The 11,506-nt window shown below is 47.3% G+C and overlaps 1 pseudogene; it reads right to left on the bottom strand.

Moving 5' to 3' along the window:
- Nucleotides 1-5,441: 5,441 nt before the first annotated feature.
- Nucleotides 5,442-6,037, bottom strand: LOC107182619 (annotated as a pseudogene).
- Between the last annotated feature and the right edge of the window lie 5,469 nt (nt 6,038-11,506).

Here is an 11,506-nt window from a genome sequence, read left to right as displayed (position 1 = left end):
GCAAAGCTCCCCTTCGTGCTATTGCCCCAGGGTCCGCCTCCAGGGATGAGGGCTGCCCACCTTCCGCTTGTAGAATGCGGTTCTCCCTCTTTCTTTCAACAGGTAAAAGTCTCTCTTTGTGGACAGAAGACATGAAAACGTCTCGCATTTTGATGTTATGCCTCTTTGCCCATTTGAAATACCAGGCTTTTTGCCATTTTTGCTTTTAGCCAAAATCTTGTATAGTTCCAACATGGTACAGGACTCTGCATGTCCCAGAGATGATTCTGGGATCGATGGCCTAAGTAGAATCTGGTTCTTCAGGCAAACTCATCTTTAGTGCTTACTCTCCTGGGCTCAGTGTTGGCTTCCGCTTTTGCTCCTTCCCCTGCCCTCATCCCATTTCGGCATCGTTTCTAGACGAGGTGCCTCAGAACGTCAGTGTCACCCAAGGCATTCTCGTTCACCCACACCCTCCCCCCCGGAAAGAAGTTCACTCCTTTGGCTGAAAATGTGTGCTCTTGAAGCAAGGACGTTTGAAAACGAACATGCCGTATGCAAAAAGATGCTCGTCTGTGTTTATATTTATATCTCTGGGAATTTCAAAGCAAACTAAATGTGCTGTTAAGAAAATTACGGTTTTCCATCAGCGGAAAATTATGCAGCCCCAGCAAGACAAGGCGGTGGGAATGCTTGGGCAGGTGGAAGGGGCAGAATACCGGAGAGAGTGCGGCTCGGCCGCGGCGCAGAACGTCCTGCGGTAGTCACGGTCCCGGGGACAGCCATTCACTGAACGTGTACGTGCGCCCGGCACAGTGCGAGCTGGTTCCCCCTGCTGTTCCCACTGATGCTCCAGGCAGACATGAGGTGCTCCAGCCGAAGGTCACTGTCGGGTGCCGTGGAAGGAATGCACGAGGCTGGCAGAGACATGGAGGACAGAATGCTAAGGCCTGTTCTGACTTGAGATTCCAGGACCCACTGATGACTCTCAGGCATGAGCCCCTCATCCTCTCTCCAGGAGCAGGAGTCTGGCCATTTGTGCAGGGACTCCTCTTTGCTCTAGTCACAGCCCAGCCGACAAAGCAACTCTCCGTCCAGTTAAACCATAGGACATGCACCATCTCTCAAGGCTACTTTGGTTCTGGCATGATACTGACAAGCAAGAAAATAGCCAGTCACGAGTTCAAGGAACAATGCAGAGTTTCTGCGGCAACTCCTCCCAGCTTGGGTTTCAGAAGTAGATTTTGAGCCTTGCAGGAAGATTTCTTTAATCTGCGTCCCTGGCCTCATCACACAGACTGCTCTTTGCATGTGTCCGTGAGAAGCCTCCCTCCGTGAGGGGGTCCACTCACGTTCCTTGACATTCACAGGCATTTGTGACCATCACAAAATCTCCTTTCGGAGCATCCTGCCCATGTCCTGTTATCAACCAACTGAAATTTTGTTTAAGAAATAAATAAGGAATTCCTTGTAATTTTTAAAAATATATATTTTATTGATTTCTTACAGAGAAGAAGGGAGAGGGATAGAGAGTTAGAAGCATCGATGAGAGAGAAACATCGATCAGCTACCTCCTGCACGCTCCCCCAGTGGGGATGTGCCCGCAACCAAGGTACATGCCCTTGACTGGAATCAAACCTGGGACCTTTGAGTCCGCAGGCTGATGCTCTATCCACTGAGCCAAACCGGTTCGGCTGTAATTTTTTTTTTTTTAAATAAACTCAGTCTTTGGAAATGAACACTGAGGACCATTTCTTGTTAACGGGCTTTCCCTCCAAGAATCCACATTAGCCATGTTTCCTGGTTAAATGAAATTTTATTCTCACCCAGTGTTGTCAGCCTCCAGGAGAATAAGCAGCAGCCTCAGGAAACAGATATGTCTGCGGCTTTGTGTGCGGAAGAATAACATTCCCTCCCCTCCCAGCCCGGGAGAGAGCGAGTGCCCCAGAAGGATGCCAGATGCAAGGGAGTTTCCTTTCTTTGGCTGGTCTTTCAAGTGAAGTGGAGAATTCTTGGAGCATGAGTCATCTATCCTGACTCCGGGGAGGACTGGGGAGGACTGTGTGGCCAGGACCTCCAGGGGAAGAGAAAAAAGGGAGAAAGAGGCCGAACCCATGATCCTGTGGCTCTGGCAGGGGCTCCCTGTCACTCTTCCCCAGACCTCTGCCCACTATTTCTCACACGGGAGCTGAAGAACATGGACATATAGAGCCAGCCATGCAGAGCCGGGGCCGGCAGGGGGCCCCGGAGGAGGGGAGCATCTGTTCCTCCTCTTTCTCCAGGGGTCCCAGACTGAGATGAGGGTGTGTCTGTAACAGGCCGTGGGCCTCAGGGCCCAGCTTCCACCAGGGTGAAACCTGCCCTTCTCTCTGCAGGGCCACAGGCCAACCCAGGGTTCCAGGAACATGACCCCCAAAGGGGAAATGAACAAACTCTGGCTCCGGTTCCCTGCATGCAAGTGTCCCCTACTGGTACAAAAAGCCCATTTCGAGGACAAACCTCCGTCCTCCTGAGCGGTAAGCAAATGGCTATTCTTTGTGGTGGCCAGACAGGCGCTCTGCCAGTTTGTTTCAGAGCAAGTGTGTAATTTAGGAGGTGAAGATGTGCATTACCAAAGGCTTCTTCGTTTTGCAAGTGATTTTTTACACGGAATCACACAGGGTTTTGAGTGTTTGCTTCCGATTCACTAACTGCTTGTAAGGCAGCAAAGCCTACCATGTCAGGGCCCTGTTAGCAGAGGCCCAACAGGAAAGAAGGCAAAGGGCTCCTGGAAGCCCCGCCCCATCTTCCGTCTGGGTGGCCTGGCCAAGCTAAGGTCAGCAGCACCCGGAGCCTCGGGACATCAGTGCAGGCTCTTTGTCACTGAATTTAGGACGCGTTTAGTGGCTGTCTTTCCTGCAGGTCTTTGCAGGCCTTTGCATAGGAAAGTTTGCTTTGTGAGTGGAGTCGTGTTGTAGCTTCCAAGATCTTGTTTGACCTCATAACCCTGTGGATTTGCATTCATTCTCGCTGACCCTGTTCTGAGGAACAGAGAAGTAGGAAAAAGCTCATCTGCAGACCATGCTCCACAAACACAGCTCGTGTTGCATGCAGGAAATGTTTTTCTGCAAAGCACGCTGGTTGATTTTTATGCAGATTATGGAAATGGTGAATAACTCCCACGTATCTGCTCAAGGCGTCCAAGGCGTGCACCGGGGGAGCCTGATCACTGGAGAGGGATTTGTTTGCCCTGAGCGCTCATTTCCCACCTGCTCTGCTGCTCACCTGGAGTTGGACAGGACTTGAAGGGCACCTAGCATCCCTCAGGGCACAGGGTCACCTTCGGCCACATGATCCACCACTCCGGTCCATCTTGAAGAAGACACTGTGTGACTTTCTCAAAGGCCTGGTTCTGTGTTAGCCTGGATTCTGCCAAACAAATAGTGGCAGGATTTGGGCTTTGCTATAACAGTTAACACCGTGTTGCATAAGTGGTTCCAGTGTGTATTTCAGGGAAATGTTGATCAATGGTCAGATGACCTAATCAGTTTATGAGAAGCAGGCTTTGGAGTTCTTTCCCGCAAACAACTTCCCACTACCTGAGGTCGTAGTCCATTCCGGTTCTAACCCTCTTATGGGCTCTTTGTGTCAGAGGACGCTGAGCAGGACGGGAAATGTGATGGCCAGCCCTGCCGTGCGGGTTTTAGAACAGCCACATTAGCCCCGGCCCCAAGGTCTCCAATGACCCCCACGCCCTAAAGAAGTCCAAGTCCTTAGCTTTTCACTCAAGGCTGTTCACAGTCTGTCCTCTTCCCACCTTTGCCTCTAAATCTTCCTGTGACTGACTCCTCCGCCTTAAGCATCTATCTAGTTAAATGGCTTCAGTCATTGTTCCCTAATTGGTTCCATGGAACATTCTCGCCTGCGTCTTTACTCACAGCTGATCTCATGCCTGATGGCTCCCCCAAAGCTCTTCGGCGGTGCACCTCCCACGGAGTGGCATGGAACAGAATGTGCACTCCCTTTTCTGGGATATTTTTAGCCTTTTATTACCCTCATGGCTAATTTGATGATGAATTTTTAATTCCAAGACTTTTATGGCTTTCAATGTTGTATTTAAATAACTTCAGTGGTCTTTAAGAAAATCCATTGTCTATCTAAAGAAGCGTTTCCACTGATCTGCGAGAATGTCCACTTTTGCTACATAGTAAATGAGAAAATTTTCTAATCTGGCTTCCCAACATTCATTGCTAGCATTTGACATTTATTTCTAGTTCCTCAATGATACATCTACCTCTCTTCACACTGCACCTATTGGAGCAAACAACTCTACAGCTTAACCTGTTGAACATTCTTAGATGAAGAGATAAAAATTACAAGGGACTCTTGAGGGATATGCTTTGCTTCTACTAATACTTATACAGAGCTAGCTCGGCCCAGCATGTTTTCAGCCAATGAGTCATTAGCAATGAACCTAGGTGTGTGCCAGATAAGGAAAATGTACATTCTGGCAGTCATCACACTGGTACAACCTCAAGAGCCTTGGACTACGTACCATCATGGTTGCACTGCTTCTCTCTGAAGAACCAGGTGGTAGAGATTTTGCTCATCCACAGGAAGTAAACAGGCTACAGTCTACATCACAAAACAGACGAGAGTCTCCATCCCAATATTTTGAATTCAGAACCCATGTGTGAACCTCTAATGAACCCTCAGGGAATGGACAGGTGATCACAGATGTAGCCTGGGTGGCAGGCATGGCCTGGGGACTTGCTGGGTCAGGAAAGAGAGTGTTGATGATAATGAGAGTGTAGGAAGCAAGACAAAGAGAAAGTGAAGAAGGCAAGAAAGAGGAGAACTACTGAATGATTGAATAAGATCCTGGCTTTTAAAATCTAGACTTTTTAGTTGCAACCAATATTGACAGAAATATAGCTCAGATACCTCAAGCAAGACAAAACAGAACATTCCCACCCGACATACTTGGCTCATTAGGTAAAAGCCCAGGCATACCGGATGTCCCAGCTACTAGAGCATCCTCACGAGGACTCCATCTCTGGCTCCACCCTTGGCTCCGCTCTTCTCAGCAATAGTTGATTCTCCAGCAGAACATGGTGGCGGGATGGGCACCGGCAGCTGCTGCTCACAGGTCTTCATAGCTTGGGAACCTTGCGGGAAGAGAGACAGCCCCCATCCCCACCACGTGCACGTATCACTTGGCATGCCCGGGATGGCATCTGGATTACAAATCTCCATGAATGCATCACTGCATTTCTGAAAGAGCTTTACCCAGGACTGAAGTCACTGGTCGTAAGTGAATGAAGACTTTTGGAGGAGTTGTGAAATAGGATGAGTTTCCCTAAGTGTAGCACCGATGTACAGACATCCCAGCAGTGAGTATGTGCACCAGTTAGCACATGGACTCAAAACACCTGCCAGTGTCGAAGGTCAAAATCATTCCTAGTTTTTTTGTTTTTGTTTTGTTTCTTTTATTTGTTAGTTAAAAAATCTCATTTTTGACTGGACTCAGACGTAGAGGTAGAAGCTCTCAGAGAGGACAGTCTACGTCTCTCAACATATTGGCAGACATCATCTTCTTTAGAGAGGTTGAAAAGTTTGCAGATTCTGCTGGCTCTTTTGGGCCCCAGGCGACGAGGCACAGTGGTATCAGTGAGACCAGGAATATCTTTCTCCCCGGTTTTTACAATGACCAGGTTGAGGACACTGAGGTTGGCACCCACAATGCAATCCCGAACAGATTTGCGCTTTCTCTCTCCGGTCCTCCTCGGTCTGTAACAGGAGTGCCCCTTACTCAGCAGCAGGCAGACTCGGCCATGGGTCAAGACACCCTGCTTCATAGGGAAACCTTGTTTGTAGTTCCCGCCACTGATTCGAACCACATAACCCTCTCATTCTTCACCCAGCGCATCGGCAGCAACCTCTGTGGCCATGCGCTTCCCATAAAAGGTACGGAGTTTGTGTTCATCGTCCACTTCAATGAGTTTCTGGCAGCCAGTGGCTGGGAAAGAGATGTTGAGCTTCATCCTGAAGCAGCCGACAGCCTCCGAGGTGCCACGAAAAAGAGCTCCCAGTTTTTGTTTTAACCAATGTCCCAGGGATAGACCCCAGGATAGCCTTAATTTCTAAGGGAGGAATCTTTTCTCTCAGAATTGCACAGTTGTACAAGGTCCTAGTTGAGTACGTGGCAGAATTGAGATGACAAATATGTGTTTTAGACTCCTGGCCACTTGTGAGTTCTCTCAGCTCTATTTCTTAGATACAGTCAGAAGCAGAACACCTGAGAGAAATGTTTGCACAGAGGGAAAGCAGGTGGATAAGATTTTATTTAGACAGGTGAAATAAAATGGCACTGAAGTCCAAGTTCATCAGGGTCATTAGAGCTTCTAAAAATGGCTTCCACTGTAGGAAACTATATACATGTTTAGACAAAAGGCAATGAATATTTCTACATATTTATACTTAATATCATGAACAAGGAAAGTGCAGAATGTCAAAGATGTCTCCACAGTAGACTTCATGCAGTAGCATTGCTTAATAAGATTTTGAGACAGTAACTTGAACTTGCATATAATAGTTCATTCTTTGCAGGAAGTTCCTTATAGGATGTAACAAATGACCAAAGGAGAATCATACTATTTATAGAACAGTGCCTGGCATAGGGTAGACACTTAAGAAATAATTAGTGGAAGAGTAATATCCAAAAATCAAATCACTTAAGTCAAGGATGTACTTTTGATTAAGTAACTTTGGTTATGATTTCTTTGGTTCTTAATGGAGATTGTCTCTTTTCCTCAATTAGAACACTAGACTCTTTCTGCAGCCCAGTTTGATGGTCTTGGTTTAAGTAATGCCAATAACAAGCATTTCTTTTTAATCCACCGAGGTCATGCTTAGCCAGAGGAAGAGAGAAAGAGAGGAGAGAGAGAGAGAAAGAAAGAAACATTGATCAGTTGCCTTCTGTAGGCTCCCCAACTGAGGCTTAAACCCGCAACCCAGGTACATGCCCTGACTCAGAATAAAATGGCACCTTTCAGTGCACAGGCCAACGCTCAACCAACTGAGCCACTCTGGCTGGGCAATAACAAGTATTTTTGAGGAAGTCAATGGACAACACAAATCTTATATGTACGTAATGAGATCTCATGATTAATAAAGCCCAATGTACAAATACCATGCAAACACATTTACTCCTTACCCAGGAGTTTATGGTGCTGATGTATGGTCCCATGCTCTAGCAGTGTGACCTTGGTAGCACAATTCCTGTGTGGGTATCATGGCTATGTTATAATTTCAGTGCACATATGCATCTGTGTCGTCAGTTGTCACACTGAATCATTCCCTTCTCTTCCAGAGCATATTTTTCTCATCTGGAGTTAATGTAGATTTGCTCTCACATAAGCATCTGTGGAATGAGCCTGGACATTGCTCAACAGGGCTGGCTGGAAGGGGAGGAAAGGAAGAATAGTGGCTAATCATTAATGTGTGGTGTGGGTGTTCAGTTGGGAAAAACAGCTGGCGAGCAACGGTCTTACCTCTGATTCACAGCCATGGGTGGTGACCCCTACAGTCTGGCCAAGAAAGAGTCACAAGCCTTCAGTTTAGTCTCAGAGTTTAACTAGGAGTTTAAATGTCTTCTTTGCCAAAACCTAGATTTAATTAAACATGGCTAATTCTAATTTTAGAACTCAGCTCGAACCTTCTTGTCACTGCTCCAAAGGGGTGCTTAAGGGAAAAGAAAGGATTCTTTGAGGTCAGCTCTCTTATCATGCGTGAGAGCAGCCGGCGCGGAGGGCTGGGTCACCTTCACTCGGTCAGAGGAGGAAAGCCCTCTGAGTGGTGCCATAGGAATCATTCCACAAGGTGAGACCATATTTGGGCAAAAGAAAAAAACGAGGCTGAGGCAAGACATTCAAAATCTTCAACATTTGAAACCAGTTATTAGTTGAAGAAATCATTATCTAGTAAGAAAATCAGGTCCTAGAAAGCAAGTCTGCTTTATGTTTACTTTAATGTAGTTTGGACTCTGATAATATTATGCATCATTGAGCCTGTTGAATTTAATATGGTGATAAAATGTAGTAGACTAAAAGGACTCCCAAGCTACTCATTCCATCCATTCAGTCAAAAAACATTTACTGAGTATCTTCCTTACAAACAGGGCATGGAGCCCTACCATGGCAATCTGACAGCTTTCTATACACAGAGTCACCATCCGAACATCATCACCATTATTTCACCATCATCATCACAACACCATCACCATCACCATCATATCACCATCACTATCACAACACTATCACCATCAGGCACCATCCCCATCCCCATTACAGCACCATTACCATTACAGCACCATCATCATCATATCACCATCACCATCACAACACTATCACCATCACCATACAGCATCATCACCAACACCATCACAGCACCATCACTATCATATCATTATCACCATCACCATTACAGCACCATCATCATCACCATCACAGCTCCATCACCATCATATCATCATCACCATCACAACACTATCACCATCATATCATCATCACCATCACCATCACAGCACCATTCTAGTTTTCTCTGTTCTCAGTAAAAGGCACCTCGTTCCTTCACTTTGTTAATGCCTGTCAGCCACAAGGTTTTCATTTGGTTACTCAAATGCACCCATTTCCTGTGGCCCAGAGCCTTTGCACGTGTTGTTCTCTTTACTTGGAATGTCCTGGTCCTCACACTCCACTAACTTCCAACTCATGCTCAGAGAGGCAACTCTGCTCTCATCAGTCTTTGTTATAGTATTTATTCCTTTCCATCACAGTACTCACCTCAGCTTAGAATTGTATATTTGTTTGGGCCCTTAAATGATTAATACCTGGTCCTCGACTAGACTGTGCACTCCAGGAGGGCATGGATCATCACTGTAGCCGGCACACACCAGGAAGCTCTTGAAACAGTGGACCTCAAGCTTGGTTGAATGTTGGAATCAGCTGGGAAATTTTAAAAATTCTGATGCCTTTGTGCTTAGCCCTGAGTTTCGAATTCAGTGGGTCTGGGGTGTGGTCATCCTGGGAGCAGATGCACACAGAGAGGCTGGTCTTGCTGTTCATCTTATACTTAAGCTTTATCATGATTATCATCGTCAGTATTAACTTGGTTAGTCTATTCATGTGAAAAGTGCTTTGTCCATATGGGTGCTTTGGACATCTGTGAAAATCTACACATTTCCACGTTTTAAAGCAAAACTTTAAATACTTGGAGGAGAGAACGGGTCTTTCTCTTTTCTTCCTGCAGATGGAGGTGAGCTGGAGGAGCTCACGTCACCCTTCGAGCGGTTACTGAGGGCCTGATGGCCCAGCGGGGCACCTGCCCACCCAGAAGGGCAGTGCCATTTGTTCCCACAGGAAATCTGCAGGCTGCAAAGTGCAGGGCCACAGCCCCTTCTCCAGCCAGTGCCTTTACGGCTGCATTTCAGTGTCAATCTCCAAAGCATGTTTCCCTGAGTTTGGTTGAACGGGCTGAAAACCGTGACTTTGGATGAAGTGAATGATTTGCAGCCATTTCAGGAAGGCTTTCGGCAGCGAGCTGAGGACACAGCTCCCTGGGCAAACCCATCACGGTCCCCAAGAAGAGGATGATAACGTCAGGACCTTGCACACAGCCAGAAAAGCAGGCCCACAGTTGACAGAAGGTCTTCAAACGTGCTATAAAGGCTTAAAAAATGCTTGAAGATATGAAATTGCTCTACTTATAAATGCCCTTCCAAACTTATTTTTGCATTGCTTTGTGCGAATTAAAAATATGTTAAAAGGTAAGACTTTTTTAAATTTTGAAAATAATCCTATGTTGAGGGACATCTCAGCAAATCAGAGTGAACTATAAAGAGGAAAAAAGAATCGCCAGAAATCTCAGCGCCCTGTGAAAGTGTGTTTCCCTGAGCGGCTGGTTCCAGGCCTTTCCGGGACCTCCTCCGAGTCCACTGTGTGCAGACTTATCGGCCAGAGCAGCACCCGGCAGGCTCTTATCACCCCCTCCAGATCACCGTCCCCGCCCCCCAACCATTTCCTGTGAATTCCCTCGGGACCTAAGAGGTTTCTCCCCCTAGGCTTCACACTTAATTTTGATTTCTCAATGCAAATGTCATAAAGCTGATTGTGTCAGGGTGGTGACTTGAGGGAGGGTGGAGGACAGATGGGTGTAAGATGCGGGCAGGTAGTATGCGTCATCAGCAGCAGCCTGGGGCCGTGATGAGAGGGAGTTTTCCTTGGGCTTAGGCCCTATGGGGGTCAAACCTGCCACAAGGAACACTTTTGGGGCCAAAAGGATGCCCTTTACTCTGTGATTCCTGCAGGATGTGTTCATAACCTGCTCCTCAAAAAGTCCAGAGGCCACAGGAAACAAACAACAAACAAACCAAACCAGCCAGCGGTGGTTCTGCTCCTGTGTTCCTGTCCCCGCCCCTCGCGCCAACAGAAGGAGTTTGATCATATCTGGAAAGGAGCTGAAACCAGAGTTGGTCCTTAGTTCTGCTGTGTGGGTGGAGGCTCTCTCAAGGAGACAGGAAAGAGTCTCTTGCCCTTTGGGAATTCAGGAGAATGTTTTTTTTTGGAAAACTATTTTCTAAGGTCAGCAGATAGTTGGGAAAGACATGAAAGGTGATTATGATTATTCCAAGGAATACTGCTTCTACACGGCACCTTGAAAAGATCTTCCCTCGTAAGGGACCCGGAGGCAGGGAGGTGCCAGAAGGGATGTGGGGGGGCGCAGCAGACATCTAGTCCCCATCTTTCTGTGACTCTGTGCTCGGCCATCCTCAGCCACTGAGTGGGAGCCCAGCCTGTCACCAGGGTCACAGGACAGCAGCAGGAGCAGCTTTGACATAGCTGTCCTTTGCTGCCTGGTGTCGTCGCAAACAACACCTGCTACTTCTTAGTTCTATCTATCTGTCTATCTATCTATCTATCATCTATCTATCTATCTATCTATCTATCTATCTATCTATCTATCTATCTATCATCTAAAAAGCCAGTGATAGTAATGCCATAACAACTGATTGTTATGATGCCCACTGCAGCCAGCAAACAGGCTGGATAGGGGGGCGGGGCTGGTTGGCCAACTTCCTATAGCCCCTCCCCCCAGCCAGCTCCACCCCCAATCGGCCCCAACCCCAATCCAGGACAGGGTCACCAGCTAATTGCCCAAGGCCCCTCCCCTCAGCCAGCCTGGCCCTGATCAGGCTGATCAGGGCAGCCAGCTGGCCAACCTCCTGCCATTTCCTCCTCCCGACAGGCTTCGACCCAATCTGCCCTGATTTGGGCCAGGCCAGCCAGACTCCACCATGCATGAATTCATGCACTGGGCCTCTAGTATGTATATCTACACTAATAAAAGAGAAACATGCAAATTGGTGTCACTCCGCTATGCCCACCAGCCAATCAGAGCAACTATGCAAATCAACCCAACAAAGATGGTGGTTAATTTGCATACATAGGCACGGAGCAAAGACTGCAGGCTCCAGCCAGAGTGAAGACTG

The sequence above is a fragment of the Myotis davidii genome, unplaced genomic scaffold (genome assembly GCF_000327345.1).
Source record: "Myotis davidii unplaced genomic scaffold, ASM32734v1 scaffold370, whole genome shotgun sequence".
NCBI lineage: Eukaryota > Metazoa > Chordata > Mammalia > Chiroptera > Vespertilionidae > Myotis > Myotis davidii.
The sequence above is the reverse complement of the archived record's forward strand: the minus strand, read 5'-3'. Positions and strand labels throughout refer to the sequence as shown.